This window comes from Phodopus roborovskii, unplaced genomic scaffold (genome assembly GCF_943737965.1).
Source record: "Phodopus roborovskii unplaced genomic scaffold, PHOROB, whole genome shotgun sequence".
Taxonomy (NCBI): Eukaryota; Metazoa; Chordata; class Mammalia; order Rodentia; family Cricetidae; genus Phodopus; species Phodopus roborovskii.
The window spans coordinates 383,820-403,476 of NW_026125960.1; the positions used below are offsets into that span (position 1 = coordinate 383,820).

Below are 19,657 nucleotides of genomic sequence, written 5' to 3' on the forward strand. Positions count from 1 at the left end.
GAAGTTTCCCAAAAAGAAAATCCTGTATCTAAATGGCTTCACTACTGAATTCTAGCATGCACTAAAAATATAGAATAAAAACAATTGTAAAACTCTTATGGAGAATTTTTTTTAAAAGTATAATTCATTTTATAAAACTATCAAAATATGACAAGAATAAAAAAAAGACAAAACAAAACCCATTGTTAATTCAAGGTAATCTTGTTCATGAACAAAGATCTAAAAATTTCCAAGTACTATAAAACAAAAATGTTTTGTTGACCTGGCTGGGTTGTAAAGTTAATTTAGCAATAAGCAATCAATAAATTTGATTTGAGAAACAAAATCATATGGTTGTTTTATCAGGAAGAACACTTGATAAAATCCCATCAGTCATAAAATAAATATCAATCTAAGAACACAAGGACTTATATACAGTAACATAAAAATATCAAGTATCTAAGAATAAAAGTTTTGGAGAATATTATAAATACCTCAGAGAAAAAATTAACTGAGCAATATTCTATGATCATGATATTGAAAACAAAGTTGTCATTTCTCCACAAAATGTTCTTTAGGGTCCACACAATCACAATCAAAGCACTAACAGACTATGTATGCACATGCATGTCTCTCTATGTAACATGATACTAAAATTCTTATGAATGTGCGAAGGGCTGAGAACAGCCAAGATGTTCTGAGGACAAAATGGAAGAACTTGTTCTACTAAACTATTGAGACTTACTATGAAGCTACAATGATCAAGACAATGCAGTGTCTGAACAAGGAGATCCAAACAGAACAGAGAGCACAGAACCCAAACCTTAAAACATATACACATGTACACTTCTCAGTAGTATGAAAATCCATGTGCCAGGACACCCTGCTCTCCATATGGAGAAAAGAACAAACAACGATCAATTTTGGTTAATAACTAGATCTTTGTGTGCACACCAAAGCTGTAAACCTTGGAGATGAGAGAAAATATCCACATAATCAGGGGCTAGGAAAAGATTGTTTAAATTGAAACCTCTGTCTACTTTAAACATAAGGGGAAATACTAATTATATTAAAAATGAGAACTTTTATTTCTGAAAAGACTCATGAGAAATGGAAGAGCCTATCACACAGTGGTAGAATGCATTTGTAACCAGCAAGGGTTCATTTCCAGCATGTGATGAAAAGCCCCTACAAATGAGCACATGACAAGAGACAAGGTGTATATGACACTTTTTAAAGGAATTCTACCTGAGAGTTACAAAAAGCATAAACTTCTAATGAGACCAGAACATTTAGCTAAGATACTGATATTCTTCCTGAGATTTGCATATTAAAAAGGTTCTTAATATCTTTTAAAAGTATGTTAAGTTGGGAGCAGTAGTGCTCACTATAATCCCAGTAATGCAGAGGCAGAGAGAATTAGATTTCTGTGAGTTCCAGGTCAGCTAGAACTAGATAGTAAGACCCTGTTTTAAAAGCAACAGTGATTAAATGTTCATATGTGAAGAAAACAGCTCTCATTCCTCCTAGAATCTTAGCACTAAGAGAAATAATCATCAGTAAAAAACCTTGTTTAAGAAACCTGCCTATGCCAAGACCACCAAGACGTCAATAATATACACTGGCAATAAGCAGTGACATTCATATAAAGAAGCATACATTAGTCACTAGTCTACAACTACACACAGATTCCTTTTACATTCACTATTTTACTCCAAAGGAAGAGTACAACCTGATTCCATTCATATAAAGCACAAATGTAGGCAAGTTGGTCTGTGAAGAAAACGGCTCGTGGTATGCTGTGGTAGGCAAGACTTCACAGTATGATACTTGATAGGGACTGATATACCTGTGTGTGCTTGAATGGTGGAAATTCACTGACTTGTTCACTATGAACCAGTGTGTACTTTCTATTAAAGCTGGGTAAAAAGACTTTTAGTTCCTTTTTAAGTGTTAAAGGAATATACTTTTCAAAATTGTTTAGAGATTATGAAAGGAAAAATCTTGAAGTCAAGTATTTCAGAACAAAGGACAAAATTCTAATAACTATCATTTCAAGGCGAATAAGGCAATAACCAAAAAAAAAAAAAAAAAAAAATTCACACAGGTGTCAAAATAAGTGACTCTCAGTGTTAGCTGAAAATTATGTGAATCCAGTAAGATAAATTGACTTCTAAGTACAGTGACAATTGTTGACTTGTAAAGATCTAGAACTATCTTGTAATTTTCTTTTATGAGTATTATTTTAAATCTTGGAAGTTAATGGATCGACACAGCTAGTCAAATCCCCTAATTTTACAACCACAGAAACCAAGATTCTTTAAATTATTTTGCTCAAGGTCATGAAAAGGTCTCAGTATAAAACAACTGAAATTACTGAATTACATTCACCCGTACCCAATTCACTAAGGTCTATGGGATTTCTAAATACTAAGTGAATTTTACTGGCACTGTCTCTCAATATATACCATATTCATTTGAAACAATTTCATCCAACAAACCCAAAATTATTCTGTTTGCCATCCATGACTAACAGCCAAAAGTTATTTCTGTGGCAGAAAAGATAAGACTTTCTAAAGTAAAGTCCGTGATGTGCAGCCTACCAGATAACTTACTGCTTACAGTATGATGATTTTGACACCAAGCTTAAAGCATGTCTGAAAATTCAGAATAATGGAATCTCCACATATGGCATCCTTGGGGGAAAATGTTAAAAAAAAATCATGGCCATAAATAGAAACCAAGGTTTTCTAAAAAGCTCATATAAACAACAAACTGTGTTACCTTACTGCCATTAAATGATTATACTAGTTTCTTAGAAAAACTTCTAAAAAGTTAAATTTTCCAGTTTAGCCCAATTTACATCTATGTTCACAACTAAGTATGCCTATGATTTTAAATGAATGTCTTGTCACTCTGTAGCTAAAATGACCACACATCAACAATATAAAATAGCCCATTTAATCTTGTGGAAATAATTTTAAATTATAAAAGTGCTTAGTCTCAAATACAAACCCAAGGAGGGTCTTTTCATTGTCACGGGACTCTCACCTTTTATTTCAAACCATAAAGGTCACTAGCAAGATGAATCTCTGGCTTTGCCAGCCACAGAGGAAACATCTGGCTTTTCAGGACCTGCATAAAACTGAAGATAAATCAGAAAACAATTTTTAAACTAACAAAATGGAGATACCAATGATATAAATGTAAATAATTAAAAATTGGGCCAGTGAAATGGTTCAATGGGTAAAAGTACTTTCACTATACCTGATGGTCTGAATTCAATCCTGGGGACTCACATATGAAAGGAGAGCAACAAGTCCCACGTGTTGTCCTTTGACCTATACACAAATGCTGTGGTATGCACACACACACACACACACACACACACACACACACACACACACACACACGAAATGATATGTGTAAAAACCTTAACCAATTTAATGACTAAATGCAACATACCTTGGAACAGAAAAAGGGTAGTACTGGGGGGTAAATGATAAAAATTAAGCTTTGCAGTTTGGGTAATACTAATATAGTCTTCATTTTGACAAATATGACAGGATTAGGTGACAAATATATGGGAAATTTATACTATCTCTGCAATTTCAAGTCTAAAGTTATTTCAAAGCAAATAAATATGGCTTTGCAAGAGTACTAGAACTGAGAGATCTTTACTTCGGTTGACAAAAGCAACTTCCCACATTCACCTAAGGTCTCAAGAGAGGGTGAAGTGGGGCTATAAAACAGACTTTTAAAATATTTCAATGCATTTATTTATTATTGGGGAGAGTGTGCATGCCAGAGTGTGCTTGTGAAGGTCAGAAAACTACTTTGTGCAACTGGTTCTTTCCTTCCACATTTACATGGGTCTGGAGGATCAAATGCATATGGTCAGGCTTGCATGGCAAGAGCTTTAACCTACTGAGCTACCTTGCTGTTTTGGCTCCCAGTTTTCTGTGGGTTTGAAATTTGAACTCAGGTCCTCACACTGGCTGGCCTGGGACTCCAAGTGAATCTCTTTTTTAATTTGTGCAATAGGGAAAGCCATATCTTTCCATATATAACATTTAAAATGTTACCATGATATTCCTGACTATTAAATAAAGGAAAAGGATATATAAAGAAAGCACTGCTTTGCTATAGACAGATGCCAAGATGCAGTTGAAGTGACCTGGTCCTTTATAAAACAGTCACTGGCAGTGGGGTGGTGAGGCAATAAGTTGGAAATCTAACAGCAAGCTCCCAGAAAGGACTATTTAAGTGCTAGTTATTTTCCTGACATTATACGATCAAACTCAAAAGGCCATAACAAAACAACACTCATCCCAATTTGGATAGAAATAAAAATGAAATGTCTAAAACTGTCCCTCTGTGGAAAGAAGAGAAGAATCCTGCTTTCAGGTGGGACAGAAGAATCCTATTTAAGGTACACTGGAGATAGGCAACAGACAACCAAATAGAACAGGGTGTTCTAGACATTCTAAAACAGTAAAGCTTAATAAAGACGAGTATATAACATTCCTTACAAGTCCACCTTTCAAGTAACATAAGGTATTATGCATTTTACCACTGTCAATACACTTCCACAAACCTTGTAAAAGTGCTCCTTTATGTACACTGTACAGATGACAAGTTGTTAGTGGAACAGAGATTTGAAGGCAGGCACTCCAGATGCACAGTCCATGGTCATAAACACTAGGCAGGACAGTCTTTTGAATGCAAGCCAGAAAAAAATGGCTCTTGCCACTACTTACCCTATCCTCAACCTCCACTAGAAAAGAAAGCTTTTCCTCAAGGCATGGTGAGTCTTTGCTGCTCATGCAGAGGGAGGAGCTTCTCTGTCTCTTCAGCAAGGCTACATTCATAATCTTTCGGTACCTGATGTTCTGCCTGCACGTTTTTGCTGATACATTGTCACTGACAAAGTTAGCTTTTACAGTACTATCAATATTCAAATTCAGATACACTGAGCTGGTCTGAGAAGAACAAAATATACATTTCCCCTCTGTGGGAAAGTGGTGTATATTTCAATTAAAAAAAAAAAGTCTTTATAGATCTTATAGAAAGTGAGGCTCCCTCTCTATAGATGCTGATATCACTCAGTAACTAGTCACTCAATCCAGTTTTATTTGAACATCAAAGAGACATTATTTTTATACTTACCATGATAGAAAGAAATAGGGCTAGAGGAAAAACATCTTAATAGTCTATGAGTTTTATGAACTATGATCATTTTGCGGGTAGATCTGGCAATTAAACATCTACTCTGGACCCCTCAATATGATTTGGCTTTAAGTGTTGCTATCAAGGAAGGGAAGACATCTTTTACAGCTACTCCCACATTAAAAAGGATATCATCTCAGAGGGAAGCTAAAATATTAATGACCATAATAATGTTAGTAACAAAAACAATTCTTTCGTGCATTTAAATATAATATAGCCTCTGGCCCATTTAATCCTCACAAGGTAAATACCACATTATTCTCATTTCAAAACTGATGAAACAAACTGGTCAGAGATGAGGCAATTTGCCCCAAAACACAGAGTTAGTCTGTGTCAAAAGATCTAGTTGTTTGAGAATTTTGCCTGCAGAGATTAAAAAAAAAAACTGTCATAATCTTTATGTAATTGAAGAATTTTTAAACTATCATACTATGTATGTAATTAAAGAATTTGCAGAGGGTGTGAGTTGAAATTCGGTTTTCAAACAAGAATGGCCTGGCGCAACCCTTAAAGCCTTATCTTGCCTTTTATTGGGACTATTTCCTTCAAACAAGCTAAAATTAAATACATTTAAGGAGAACAATTACAAAATAAATTTGGCTTTGTTTTTTCACTTTGAAACCTCTCACTGAATTGTCTGAATATCACAAGCAGTTATAACATATATCACAACAGATTAGTAAACCTTTATTTTAAAATCTTCAGGTAAAACACACTGCCCACAATTACCACTAAATAAACTAGAGTAAATAACAGCAAAATGTCCAGTAACTTCAAAAAATTTCAAATCATCAGTAAGAAACAGTGTGATGATATTCCTTTCATGACAAACACCACCATAAGATCTCCTTTAATGAAAAACATTAACCTAAGATGGAATAAATACACGTTTTAATTCAAAATGTGTAGCAAAATTCAGAAAATTTTCATCGACAACTTAAAAGGCCCTATATCAAGAGGCTAGAAAGATGGCTTAGTGGTTAAGAATACAAGCTGCTCTTCCTGGGAGTGTGTGTGTGGGGGGAGACAAGTTCTCCCAAGTTCAAGTGCCAGCACCCACAAGGCATCTCACTTACTTTTTTTGGTTTTTGGTTTGTTTGTTTGTTTGGTTTGGTTTTTTCGAGACAGGGTTTCTCTGTATTCTTTTGGAGCCTGTCCTGGAACTAGCTCTGTAGACCAGGCTGGCTTTGAACTTACAGAGCACTCTTCCTCTGAATGCCTCCTGGAAGGCATCACCCCATATGTGAAGTGTGTGTGTGTGTGGGGGGGGGAGATGGGATGGGAGGGTGGGGGGTATGGAAGGGTGGAAGAGAGGGAAAGGGGAAAAGGGGGAAGGGGGAAGAGAGAGGGAGGGAGAGGGAACTGAGATCGATATGTAAAAAAAAAATGTTCTAGTAAATAAAAAATAATAAAGGTTTAAAAAAGTGTGCACCACCAATGCCCAGCGGCATCTACCTTTCTGCAACTCCAGTCCCAGGGGATCTGATGTTCTCTTCTTGTCAACTTGGGCAGGTGGTGCACAGACATACATGCTGGCAAAACACCCATATGCACAAATGAATATTTTAAAAGACTATAGAGTTTTAAAAAAATCTTTATGGCTGGAGAGATGGCCTGATGGTTGAAAGCACTGACTATTCTTCCTGAAGACCCATGTTTAATTCCCAGCATCCACATGGTGGCTCACAACTGTCTGTAACTCATGCATGTAATACACAGGTATATGCACACAAAACACCAACACACATAAACAAAAATTTAAAATATCTTTAGTAGTTTATTTCCTGGAAGAGCCATCTCATCAGCATAACTAAACTACATTTGAACAGCCAAAAGCAGCTGCCTACTATTCTCACTAAGTGACAAAAAAGCAGGTAACCTCCATCAATTTCTGGAACTCGTATTTTATTAGTTGTTTGAGATTTTCATACAATGTATTTTAATCAAACTCACTTTATTTCCACCAACTCTTACCAGATTCCCCATCCTTCCCAACTTCATGCTCTTAAAAAAATCAAAACGAATTTGTGCTGCTCAAATATTCTTCGATGTGTGGCTTTTCACAGATGTGGTCAGCTTACCAGGGTCCACACTGTTAGAAAAAATTAACTCTCCTTTTCTAAACAGCTACTAACTGTCAATAACCTTTAGGCCCAATTCCCCTCCCTAAAGTGGGATCTGATCTGTCTCAGGCTTGTACAAGTCATGTGTATTTCTGTCACCACCACAGTAAGTTCATATGTACAGCTGCCTTGCTGTTTTTTTTTTTTAATCATCTATTTGAACTTCAGACATGGACTTCACAGGAAACAAAGCTTAAAATGCTACATTTCTAAACCAATCCATGAAAGCCTAAACATCCATAAGATAACAGAAATACACAAAACGCCAAGCTCTGTGGGAAACAGTTCTATGGGAAAACCCATTTAGCATTCTAACACAGTACCAAACCAACTAACACTGCCCTATTAAGTTTTGGTAGTAAAAGGAAATCTTCCCTCACTAAGAAAATAGTCTGACCTTCCTTAAGAAGCAGAACAGGAGAAAGGGCATGAAAAAGACAAAAAAAAAAAAAAAAAAAGTCCGAGCTGGAGGCTGGGTTGGGGAGAGATCAGAGATGAAGAAGGTGAAACCTACTAGAGAGGAGAAAGACAGAAGTTGAGATGACAGCTGAAAGGAAGGACTGCAATGTATGAGAGTGGGGTGGGAAATGAAGAGGATGAGGGAACAGTGCAGCACACTGGCTTCTTCAAACTTAAGCTTCTTGACTCTTAAGGAGAAGGGAAAAGAGAAATCATAGCAAGAGTCTAGACACTGCCTCCCTCACTCTGTTGTTCTCATTCTCCTCTTAAAGACACAATCTGGTGGACTATGGGGTCTTAACTGCATTCCTCTTGATGTGCTATGGAAAAGAATTCACACCAGGGGGATGGACAGAAAGAAAGGCTTTGAAGTCCTCTTCATTCTTCATGTACCTTGCAAAAGACTCCACGGTCAACAGAGAACTAAAGGGATGATCCAGGCAAGGGCAGGACCAGCGTCAAGAGAGGAAGGAATATAAGCTGAATGATTTTAAGCAAAAAGAAAAGTGAAGTTTTGGAGAATTGGATTGTAAACCAATAGAGCTCTCAATTAATTAAGCAAGAGAAATGCTCTTAAATATTTAGGATTCAGTTTGACAGTTCCAGGTATCTCATCTAATTTACTTTTAGACAAACAAATATTTATGGCTATGCTATTACTATGGGGTTATTCCAAAGATATGAAATTAAACTAGATGCATACAATTTCCTGGTGTAAATTTTTTTATATAATGATAACATAAATCATGTCAGAACAGCTTTCTGTTTACTTGGTAGGTTTTATTATCTATCAATATTTTCCACTCTAATAAGCCAAATATCAGGAGTAATTCCCTTCCCAAGTAAAGTATATTTAACTCTTTCTTGAGAGTACAACTATAATTAAAAACTTGCTCCTTCAGCCCAAAGATTATCCATCAAGATTACGAGGTGTTATTTAAAACAGCCTCACATTCAACAGAACACATACCCAGATATATACTGAGTAACACAGAAATCCTTTTATCATATCCATGAGGCAGGTGGCTCTCCACTGAAGATTTCTAAAACAATTTGTGTCTTTAAAAATGGGGTAGCAAATCCTGAACTGCAGAATACTTTGAGAATTTCCAGTCAAAGATAACTAACTACATTGTTAACTCTGACCAAATGGCCTGCTGGAGGATGAGCACCACTTAGGTGTCATCTTCCTCCCCACCCCACCCCACCCCCCAACTTGTCTGGCTGTTCTTCCAGTTGAACTCTAACCAGATGCTGGGCCTCTCTATTGAACAGAGATAAGAGCGAGGACGAAAAGCACAACAGCACAACAGAGATCTAGCAGCCCAGACCAGCAGGAGCCAAAAGTAATGGCTTCACCATCCTGACACCTCTGCAAAATGTCCCATGCTTTCACAGCTCAGACTGTCCACCCCTAGGTCAATTAAGAAATGATGTTGCTTATCTTAATATTGGCCCTATTTTCTGAAAAACACACTCTAACTCTAAAACTCTGAGACTATGTGAAAAAGAAGAAGAGCAAAATTGCCTAGCAAGTACTGTACTGAGATCTAAGAAGGTAACTGTGTGTGTATGTTACCACAAAACTCCTGTAAAGCAAATTGAGGTCCCTATAAATAGTTCCTATTTTACATTAGTATGGCTTTAGTATGGCAATTTTAATTTTGATTCAAGATCACAGTAAATAAAATATTTACTCTTTGAAGTATCCTGCACGTATGATGAAACAGAAGGTAAAGTTACCAAAACCATGAATTTAAGGCATAGGTCACTGCTAGGTATTTGGAATCTTTGAGAATTAGCTCAACCCATACCTCTGTCTAGAAAATGTATACATCTCAAGGGAAAAAAAATACCTGGGATTATCTTTTGTTAAGGACACATGACAATCTTCAACAGAATTTAACAGTTTCTTTACAACAAACATTTCCATTTTCAATCTAGAGAACACAGTCTCTACAATCAGATAGATACACATGAATCTGAGTTCTAGCTTTGTAGTTTAGTCACTATATAATCTCAGCTATGTCAGCTACAGAAGAATACTGGAGGTGTATGCTGTTATCTGTGTAACAGGCACATTTTCTTTAGTACAGAGATAAACTATAAGATTTATATTAAAATGCACATGGCCCACCAAGTCCAGTGACTATATATACTCAATGTTAGCTCAATTTGCTCCAACACAAACTCTACAGGGTGGTCTACAATTAAAGAAAAGAATGTGTCAAATAAACAGAAGAAAATTCAGGGTGATTGAACAATCATTATGCTGTGTCAGATGTAACCACGGTAATTGTATATTTAATATCTACCTTCACTAAAATCAACTATGCCTTGATGAAGCCAGTTCTAGGCCAAAAGGGAAAGAGACTTCTAAATTTGCAAAAACAGATATAAGAAAGTGATTTAAAATTATGTATGTGTAGAATGTAAGGAGTACTTGTATTTTCACAGCGTCCATGGGGGGGGGGTGTGCACCATAAGAGTTGATGTAGTTTGTAATTGAACATTATGTCATTAAACTTCCATTTAAAAAGAAACCTTCTTGATCATGTTTTCTTTTTATGCATGCTCTTTTATAGTTCTACAAATCATTCTTAAAGCAAAAAAGGAAACTTTCTTCCCCCTCCACACGCAGTAGTACACAGCAAGCTCAGTTCATCAAGCTGTTCTTTTATACTGCTCATTCCTTTCCCTTTGGTAAAAACTGACGAATGTTACAGGAGAACACCACTGAATAGCTCTGCCTTGAACTAATGTCAGGACCTTTTCTCAGAAGAAAAAAAAAAAATCAAAATGTTCTGTTTCAGTTCTGGTTCTTCTAGTGTGCAGCTTACTTTCTACTTCACCTTGTCTGTATCTCACCTCCGCCCATTCTACTTAATCCATGTTAGAACCAGATACAGGGTATTAAACTATAAAACTAGGGACAACTCTAATCTGTTGTTGGACCTCAGAGGGCTCTTTAATGTCATCTTTAAAAGAAGGCGATGCCTTCCCTTTCCTCAATACTTGCCACGGATCATTTGCAAAGCTCCTCCACAACAAGCATTATTATTACTAACCTTGTGCACATGTCCCAACACCTTCAAGAGAACCAGCCTTAGTTCTGCGAGCCCAAGTCCCCAAACACCTTACTAAGACTTGAAACCTGTACACAGATGTTCACTCAGTATGATGTCTAGGAACCCAACAGGAAGGGCATCATCCCCCTCTTCACCCGAGGGCTGATGGCAATCAAGCCCCCCCACCTGCAGCCACTCCCTCTCCCCTTGGCCTCGGGGCGTTTGGGGCGTCCGGGCGGGTTCAGCCAACACGACAGGCCCTGCGCAGCCCTCCCGCAGCTCCGTATTTCCCCGTGCGTGCTAATAGCTCGAGGCCGAGTCAAGATCCCCGAACACCTGCAGTCTCGCACACGCCCAACGCCGTGGGCGCGGGGTCACTAGGACGACCCCAGGGCACCCCCAAAGTCCTGGCCTCGGGCAGGTGCCGGGCCTCTCGTCACCACTCACCGAGCCGCAGCAGTCGCTCTAAGCTCCACCGCCTGGTCCGCACACCACTGGCGAACTCCCAAGGTGGGGGTCCAGGCGGCCACTGCTTCCCCGGCCGACCACCCTTCCGTGCGCGCCGTGCCGAGGGCAGATCCGGTGTGAGCCGCCGCTGCCACCGCCCCCTTGCCTCCCTCCTCCCTCGCGGCGTCCCTCCCACTGAGGCCCGCCTCGTATTTCCTGGATCCGGTCTCCCGGAGAGCTTGGCAGAAGGGCTGCCGGCTTCAGGGCTTCCGTCGGGCGCCGTCGCTCGCCAGACACAAAGATGGCACCGCTGAGGCCGGCCGTGAGCGATCTCGCGAGACTTTCCCCACAGGAACCAGAGGGCGGGGTCCCCCCCCCCCAGGAAAGGTGATAAATGAGCCCTAGCAAAAGCTCTCCCACGTCGGAAATGGGCCGTACGTGGGAGATTTACTGCGCCTGCGCGAGATCGTGGGGCTGCCGCTCCCCAAAACTGCCCCCTAAGTGAGATCAGGGCTCAGAGGTTTGTTTACCTGTTTCTCTAGAGGGCAGAGTAACTGGGAGTGAAACCCGGTAAAAGGCTTGGCACAATCAGGTGCCAAAGTAAGATCCGTCTCTTAAGGCTTGACATCCCACCTAAGCTCCCAAGGTTAAAACACACAGACCTCCCGGAGGTCCCCCTGCCCTTTGCTCCTCCCTTCTCCGCTGTGCCAGTGTTCTTTAGAAAGCCTCAGAGGCGCCTTCATTCTGTTGGTTCCCATTACTATGTGCTTTACAGGTAACAACTGTTGTCAGCTTTTTCACACAAATAACTGCTTTTCTAGTTTTATTTTTTCTCGTCATTCATTTAGTCAGATAAGTATTGTTCGATTTTACATACACCCGCTACTGATATAACAAAATGCTCTGACCACAAAAAAAAAAAAAAAAAAGTCTGAGATGGAAGATGGGGGAAAGTTTTGTGTTCTAAATAAGCAGAGGTAGGATTCATACATATAGAGAGGTGTCATATCTCCTCGAAGAAGAAAAAGAACTACAAATAAAGATTCCATATGACCTAGATACAGCCCTCTAGGCATGCCAAAGACATACTTGCACATTAACATTTATTGTACTACTACTATTCACAACAATCAAGATGTGAAATCAACTAAGATCTCCATCAACAGATGAGTGGATAAAAATGTGGCATGTAGAAATGTGGAATTTTATTCTGTTACGAGGGAAATGCAATTAATTTTCAGAAAAATGGATGAAACTGAAGACCATGTTAATTGAAATAAGCAATTCAGAAAGAAGATAGGATGCATTTTTCTCCTCTATGAAGATCTAGATTTTAAAGGGTTATGTGTGTATATTGTACATAATATGAAAATAGAAGAGGAACTATATGGGGTGAAGGGAGGGTTTAATTCTAAAGGGGACAGGACATGGAAGATAATTGTAAGGAAAAAGAAAGACAAATATTACATGTTCTCATATATAGAACCTAAATTTAAGTATATGTGTGTGAGTTTATAATGTGTGTATAATAGATATGTGTATATATATACATATATATGACATTGACAATAGAAAGACTGTGAGAAAGGGGTCTAAAGCAATCATGAGTGAGAAGATAATTGTAAAGAAAAATTAAAGACAAATATAATGATTTCTATCTCATATACAGAACTTAATTATATATACATATATCTGTACATGTATATGTATGTGTGTGTATATGACATGAAAACTATTGGTTTGGAAGGAGACCAACAGAAGCAAGGAGAGAGAACAAGGGATGGTGGTGGATGTCAGATGTCAACAAGGAACATTTATATCTGTGAACAAAATATTAAAGTTCCACTATTTGATGCTCACTAAAAATTAATAAAGTGATAAGAAAATATCACATGCAGGAAATTCTTCAGGGTCATTCCACAGAAGTTAGTTCAGGGAAATAGTTGGGGTGATGTCAAGAAACAAACCATCTTGGTTGCTCCAACAAAAGTTTCAATATTAAAAGTTGAAAAGGCAATGGAACTCAGTGTTCCGCACAGGTAGTATGATGATTAATCTTGATTTCTATCTTGACAAGACTTAGAATTACCTAACAAACAAATCTCTAAGCACATCTGTGAGTGGAATATTCCAAAGCAGTTTAACTGAAGAGGGAAGAGTCACCCTGAGTGTAGATGGCACCATTCCATGGAGAGGGCACCCAGACAGAATAAAAAGTAGAAAATGACTGATCAAATGAAGAAATCAACTGACTATGGGGTGACAATCCATAATTAATACATTTACAACACATCCCCTACTCTTAAGGCTCAGGAAACATCAACATGCAGGAAGAAGGGGTGAAAATATTGTAAGAGCCAGAGGATCGGGATATTTGTTGGAAGGGCATCTGTTGGAAAATAGTCTGTTCTTAAATGAAAAAAAAAAAAAAACAGAAATGGGGAGGGGTATGGAGAAGGGTCAATCTGGGAGGAATGTTGAGGAGGAGTAAGAGATGGTGAATATGATCAAGATACATTGTGTGAAATACTCAAAGAATTAATAAAAATATATTATTAAAACATTCCAAGTAGAAAGCAAGCTAAGAATTAGCATTTATCTCTCTCTGCTTCCTGTCTGTGGATGTAACATGACTAGCTACCTCACACTCATACTCCTGTAACTAAATCTTTTCTTGACACCATGCCTTCCTAATGGTGATTGACTGTGCACTGAAACTGTGAGCTACAGCAAACCCTTGCTACTTTAAGTTGCTTTTGTCAAATTATGCTGTCGCAATTACAAGAAAACTGCCTAATATGGGTAGGAACTGCAGGAAGTGGCTATAATGTATAGAGTGAATGGGAAGAAAGGGCAAAGGGAATTGTCCAGTTTAGACATTTAGAAAAGGGCTTCTAGAAGCACAACTCAAGCTTTTGAGAGGAGGACAGCTTTTCCTGGTGATGCAGCCTGGGAGGAAATATCTAACCCTGGAGTTGCATGTTCTAGAATCTACAAACTAGATCCAACTGCTGCTAGGGAAAGAAACTACCACTCTTCTTCTAAGATCTTCCCAGTTCCCTTCAGTCAGGTGAAAACAAGGTGTGAACTACAGCTGACCTTGATCAGTATCTTCCAACATCAAGAGCCACTTGTTTTGGAAGCTATATGTGTTCAGAACAGGAAGGAGTCATGAAGCTTTATCATATACTGCACATAGTGAAGGCTGCCATGCTAAATACATTTGTAGATACCCTGCTTCGAGACTTGAGTTTCATGACGACTTACAAATCTATGAGTGAGAAATAAATGTTTGCATCTGTATGGTACTAGGAATTTTGCTTGTTATGTACATATCAAAGGTGTAATAATATAGCAGCTCCGCTCCATTGTAAACTAAGGTGGGCCTCCCTCTGTCTTCTTGCTCTGCCTTCCCTACAGTGTTATCAAGAGTAGCTCAGGACTATATTACAGTTTAGTCATCAGGGTTGTGAAAACTACTCATTTCTGTTAAAAACATGACCTAGAAGTTGTGGACACCATTTACATTCACAACTCAAAATTTAATCATATGGCTACAACTAGCTGCAAGAGGCAAGGGGGATAAAATCTAAGTACCTAGCTAAAACTTCTGTGATGTCAGAAAAGAGGTTTGACGGGGGTAGGGAGAAATAGCCATCTACTACCTAAAGTAATCAATACAGACCTTGATTTAAAGTTGTATCTTGGAACTAGAGAGATTTTTGAGACAAAACAGTTTTTGAGAGCATATATTGCTTTTGCAGAGCTGAGAAGATCAAAGTTTAATTCCCAGCTTCCGCATCAGGTATTACAGAATCACCTATGATTTTAGCTCCAGGAGATCTAATATCCTCTTCTGGCCTCCAAGGACACCCCACATGCATAACATATATTCACACACACACACACACACACCACTTCGAAGAAAAACATAAATCTTTAAAGTTGTATCTTACCCACTTTCCCAGTGGGATCTTGCCACCAATGAGAAGCATGAAAACCCTTTCTTTCTTTCTTTCTTTCTGTCCCTTGTGATTCTATTTCATTCCCTACTCCACCCAATCTTGTTAATTTTAGCTGCTTCTTCAGGAGCAAAGAAGATGAGAATGGGATTAGCCAAGTTATCACTTCACTGTACTGTCTTAAGATGGCCTTGTCCTCTGGACATGGAAGATCCTTAAAACTTCTACATTCTTTCTGATCTATTTGTTTTTATTTCTTGGTAGCCTTTTACTTGGAAGCTTCATTGCCACATCCCAGGACACAAGTGGTACTTTTTCTCTGCCAGGCCCTCTCTTCTCAGCTTCTAGTATTCTTGACTTTTCACTGTTGCTAGAAGTCCTCTCTTAATTGGCACTGCTTTGTATATAACCTTAATGCAAATGCTGCTGCTCTCACTGACAAGCATAGCTTTTCAGGACCCTTTCTTAGATATGAACTGACTCGGTCCTCTAATTCTGACTCTGTCCCCATTTCCTCTAGAATACCCATAGCTTCCTACTGTCAGGAACCCCTTAGCCATTAATAGGTCCTAAAGCAGGACACGAGCAAAAGCCTCAAGATTTTTATATTTTTCTTTCTGAAGCACACATCTGATCCATGAGAAATTGATACATCCTTGTTATGCTGACCGACAAATAGGTTGCCCTGTTGTTGTCCCATTAAGATTCCTACCTTCACGAGTCTCATGATGCAAGCAGCTGTGTCTATATTGATTCAGGCCTCCAAATTCCAAAGACATGTGGCAAGGTCTTCCTAAAGATCATCAGGTATGACCTGCAGATATCTATAGTTCAGTAACGAAGCAGCTGGTGGGTGATACATCTTGAAGACAGCTCTAATTCAGCTCAGAGGCCACCTCGTGTGGCCTTCCCTTCCCCACAAAGGGAGAAAATCTGTAACAGTCCTTCAAATGTGATCTTTAACAAATATTTCCCTTATAGCCTTCTCTTATTTAGGCTGGAGGAAGTGTATGAGTGATAGTCATACAACCGGTTTAGCCACCTCTCCCTGAGTCCTGTGAAAAAGAGCCTAGAATTGCTGTTTAAAATAGGAAAGAATTTATGATGTATTTTCTTTGCCTGTATCAGACACATCCTATTTTTAGGTATTATTTGCCACACCTGTTGTATGGAGAAGCTATTCACATGTAACAACCCACTTCAAAACATAATACTTTAAAATAATCATTTCATTTGCTGATTATACATCGAGCAGCAACTTGGAGTGGATTCAGCTGAGCATTTATCTCTCTGGTCTCAGGATTCCACATGGTGACAATAATGAATCCTATTCATGACAGCAACAATATTTGGTGTTCTCAACAACTCTGTGGGATATTATATAAAACCTAAAAATATATATATTTGTGGCTTTTGAATGGGCCGTCTCATTATGCTTTCGGCTTCTTAGTGATGAGGTATGTGGTAAGAGCTGTGGTTTACAACTGTCATGTGCAATTTTGTAGTCTAACAAATCCATTCATTTTAGGCAATATTATGCAGCATATTGTGTCACTATGTGGCCATATTGTAAACTTTTGATCTGTTATGATGGTGGGGAAGCTGTGGAAATGGAAGGACAACTCTTATTGACATTATGAATCAGTTCTGGAAAGAATGAATTGCTGTCCAATAGACATACACACCCTGTGGAAGGGATCCAAGGTAATTACTCTGCCAAACTGGATGGCTTGTCTCCCTGAGAATGGTGCTATGTTATAGAATCTGTATTGGTCTGTGAAGCTAGTAAGCACCTAACTGAGCCTTGGTGAGAGTGAAACCTTCCTGGGCTCAGGGAATGACTTGATCCCATTTAAAAGATCCTTTGATCATCTTGTGTAAACCTAAAAGTAATGTTTTCATGATGCCTGTCCTTGTCAGGCTGTTTTATGTTAGTGAATTTGAATTTGTGAGGTCAGTTGTTAATAGGTCTCTTCTGAGATTTTAGGTTTCATGGGATATTGCAATCCTCTGTAAGGGGATGAGCCCTATAGGAAGTTGAACTTGGGTGTATAGTATATCCATTTTCTTCTGAGAGAAAGCCAAATCTGTTTTCTAGTTGGGTTTTTCTTTTTTCTGTCTTCTTCTTCTTCTTCTTTTTTTTTTTTTTTTTTTTTTTTTTTTTTTTTTTTGTCTGCAACCCAGCGTAAGTTCTCAGAATCTCACCAGATAGGTCTCTTTATATTAAAATATCCTGTTCTGTTATGTTAATTTTATATTACACAGACAGTTTAATTGATGGATCTTTACTCTGTGATTTAGTAATGTTCAAAAGAGAAAGGAGTCCCCCATAATAAAAAAGTTCTGCACATGTTCTATGAACTACTTGCTTCTCACCTTAACTTCACTTATCACCTCCTGCAAAAATATTTGTGGTACAGACCTGTAACAACAGGATTTAGCAGGCAGATGCAAGAGGACAATGAAATCAAGGCCAGCCTTGCTACACATCCAGAATTTAGCTCAATAAAACAAAAACCAACCCCCTAAAAGCAAACAAACAAAAGCAGGGAAGGAAAGGGAGAATAACATTGTCTTCTCAGCTTAATAGAAAAATTAAATGCAACCTATTTTAATAATTTCTATCTAAACTGACTGAAATAATGAAAGTAGATCTGCCCAAGACTCTAAAAGAAGGAGTATATTATTAGTGTAGATAAAAAGGATAGATAAGGAAAAACGGCAATTTTGCATAACTCCATCCTTTTTACCTGTGGGCCTATAGTAGGAAACAAACAGTAGTATATCACATCTCATTATCTGCCTTTGGAGTTCTATACCTGTTGGTAGATAATGGATTAAAGTTCCTCTTGATTTAAAAAAAAAAAATCACTTGTATTTACAATGGCTCTTTTTGGAATAAGCTGAGATTGGGTTTCAGGTCACTGCCAGAACTGGATTTGATAAAAGACACTGGTCTCAGCAATTCAAGTTACAAAACATGATAACACCCTTCATATTCTTTCCTTTCCTTGCTACATCTATTACTCCTACCTACATATGTTCCCATTAAGTGAGTAAAGATCAATTTCTCCACTGTCTCTTTGCTATCAAAACCATTATATCAGAAGTGGGAATCCATCTCTAAGAAATTTGACTAAAGTTCAACTTCTTTTTCTTGTTTGAAGTCATAGTTTAACTAGTATTAGGAACAAAACCATTTGAAGGGCAGTTCTCTCCAACAGAACAAAGTATTTCTTTTTCTAAACACGCATTTCAGGTACAACACATCTCAATCTCTCTTAAAGACATTCATTGTGGTGCTGTTTCTCTCCTTAATGCTGGGTAAGCTCAACAGTGTTCTAGACTAATCTTCTTCATTCCCAGGCCAACAGTTTTCCACTTTCCTTAATTACTAAGATGAAAGATTCACGAATTTCTTCCAACAGTCTTCCACTAATGGGACAAGATAGACTTGCTCTCCAGTCAGTGGGCGAATAAAGAGCTTAGGACAAACAAAAACACTGGTCTGGGCAAGACAAGAAACAGCTAATGATTAGGCCAGTGAATTAAAAAGGGTTCCTGTGGAGTAACTCACTACATCTATATCTAACAGTAAATGACATGTGCAGTGTATACTGTGGTGCTCCTCTGGGATCTCTGCCTCTGGGCAACACCACTGTCCCTAACAACTGGTTACTGAAAGTTTACATCTTTGTCTCTCACTAAGAAATGCCTTTGCCTTCAAGGAACTTCCTCACAATGTTTATGCACTGACACAGTGGGTGGCCCATGGCCAATGACTAGCTGATGTGGAAATAAAAAGAAAATCCAGGAACCTTTGCCTTAACGTGGGATACATCCAAGGTGCCATTCATCTTCAAAGTCCATGTAGTAGAGTCCATAGTTAGTGGTTGCAACCATATAATGGTTTGGTCTTTTCCATTGTCTAGTCATGAATGCTATTATAAATATGCCCCACAACAGTCATGTGGTGGAGCTTTATCAGTTTAACAGTATTAAGAGACTGACTGTCTATGAGATAAGGCCATGGAAGCTCCACCTTCATGTCATTAATGTGGGAATGGTTCATTTGAAAAAATGTAGCTGGAGAAGAATCATGTGTGCACATGTCTTTAATCCCAGTATTTGGTAAGCAGAAGCAGAAGAGTCATCCTAAATTTGAGGCAGCCTTGTCTATATATTGAGTTCACTGCCAGCCTGGACAGCATATTGAAAATCTGTGTCAAAAATGGTGGAGACCTAATTTCTCCCCCTTTTCACACCTCACTAGATACTAACTCTTCAATTCCTAGCATTCCTAGCATTCAAAATGATAAGAAATAAAATTCTCTTCTGTTTTATTACACTTATTTATTTGTTGGGTGCCAACTTGCAAGAGTTGGTTCTC

General features: G+C 38.4%; 1 protein-coding gene across 1 annotated transcript in view; it reads right to left on the reverse strand.

Moving 5' to 3' along the window:
- The window catches only part of Tab3 (TGF-beta activated kinase 1 (MAP3K7) binding protein 3), a 52,105-nt gene extending 40,763 nt beyond the window's left edge, over positions 1-11,342 (reverse strand). Inside the window, exon 1 of the mRNA XM_051179202.1 lies at positions 11,306-11,342. The gene's annotated coding sequence lies outside the window, so the exon portion shown is untranslated. The remainder of the gene's footprint in view (positions 1-11,305) is intronic.
- Between the last annotated feature and the right edge of the window lie 8,315 nt (positions 11,343-19,657).